This window comes from Marmota monax, unplaced genomic scaffold (assembly GCF_021218885.2).
Source record: "Marmota monax isolate L192 unplaced genomic scaffold, Marmota_monax_Labrador192_F-V1.1 WCK01_AAM20220418_F8-fsc00025, whole genome shotgun sequence".
NCBI lineage: Eukaryota > Metazoa > Chordata > Mammalia > Rodentia > Sciuridae > Marmota > Marmota monax.
This window is the reverse complement of record NW_026691950.1, coordinates 11,368,751-11,370,267: the sequence shown is the minus strand read 5'-3', so window position 1 is coordinate 11,370,267 and position 1,517 is coordinate 11,368,751. Positions and strand designations below refer to the sequence as shown.

At 41.2% G+C, this 1,517-nt stretch overlaps 1 non-coding gene across 1 annotated transcript; it reads left to right on the top strand.

The window, feature by feature from the left end:
• The first annotated feature begins 1,087 nt into the window (after positions 1-1,087).
• LOC124109957 (U6 spliceosomal RNA) lies at positions 1,088-1,194 on the top strand. The gene has a single exon (XR_006857146.1). It is a non-coding gene; the product is annotated as a U6 spliceosomal RNA (small nuclear RNA).
• Positions 1,195-1,517: the final 323 nt, after the last annotated feature.

Sequence of the window (1,517 nt, the reverse complement as noted above, 5' to 3'; positions counted from 1 at the left end):
AGGTAATGCTCTTTCTCGGAACCTTGAAAGAGTAAATGAACACAAGTGATACACAAGCAGTCCAGTACCTCAGGCACGTAGAACTTTGGGATAACATGACATCCAACCAATGCTCACAGTTAGATCCTGGCAATGGAAATGGGGTAAAGACTAATTTAATTCAATGGGGAGATATTAGAGTCACTCATTCCAGAGATCCCTGAACAGGATCTTCTCAATCCTCAGTTTAAATACTGCAGAACACCCACAGAAAACCAGAACTTCATGTTTAAATGCCTACATTGGGTTGACCATAGAAGATGCTAGAAAAGAATGAAGATAAATAAAAAAGCTTCTAAAAGCATGGACAGTTATCAGGAAGGAGCAATTGAGACCATCACATATAAGAACACCACTAAGAATTGACTTGATCAATATTCCCAAGCTATTGAGTCAATCATTAAACTCAATCATTTGGATTTTTTAATTCAGTTTCTAACCAATCTCTATTTTCTCTGAATAGAAATCTCTCATGCTCTGCCTGAGTGAGCATCTCTTGACAGCCACACAGTGGACCCTGCTGACATTCCAGGAAATTAAGTTAAACAGTTTGAACAGCACATGTCCACTCCTGGTCACAGCAGCCTCATTAGAGACTCGTTATCATTGCGTCTCACCCCCTGGGTAAACAAAGAAAGGCTAAGAAGCGTGTGAACACCCAACTTACTGCCCAAACCAGGAGCTGCTTGTACTCAGTGCAGCTGCCAAGCCAGTCTTCATAGAGGGTGCTGGAACACTGGGCTGTGGGCCATCTCCTCTTCTCCCACAGCCAAGTGGGACTCTCAGAACCACTGGACATTTGCAAGGGATATTAATATGAAAGGTACTAAACAGAAGGAAACTGACCAATCTAGGTAGCCACAGAAGGCAATCACAAAACTTTGGAAGGTAAGAGGGTCCAGGGTGGTGGGCTGTGTGGATATGAAGAGGAATCCAAGTGGTGGAACAAGACACCAGTCGTGTGAGCTAAGGCACTGATTAGGTTCTCTTCAACCTCAGTTGCTTCAGTCAGATGGGAATGACAATGAGAGTTAAAAGGATTCTTTGGGTGCTCGCTTCGGCAGCACATATACTAAAATTGGAACGATACAGAGAAGATTAGCATGGCCCCTGTGCAAGGATGACATGCAAATTTGTAAAGCGTTCCATATTTTTTGTGGATGATATGATACTATATCTAACAGACCCAAAAGGGTCTACAAAGAAACTACTAGAGCTAATAAGTGAATTCAGCAAAGTGGCAGGATATAAAATCAACACGCATAAATCAAAGGCATTCCTGTATATCAGCGACAAATCCTCTGAAATGGAAATGAGGACAACCACCCCATTCACAATATCCTCAAAAAAAATAAAATACTTGGGAATCAACCTAACAAAAGAGGTGAAAGATTTATACAATGAAAACTACAGAACCCTAAAGAGAGAAATAGAAGAAGATCTTAGAAGATGGAAAAATATACCCTGTTCATGGATAG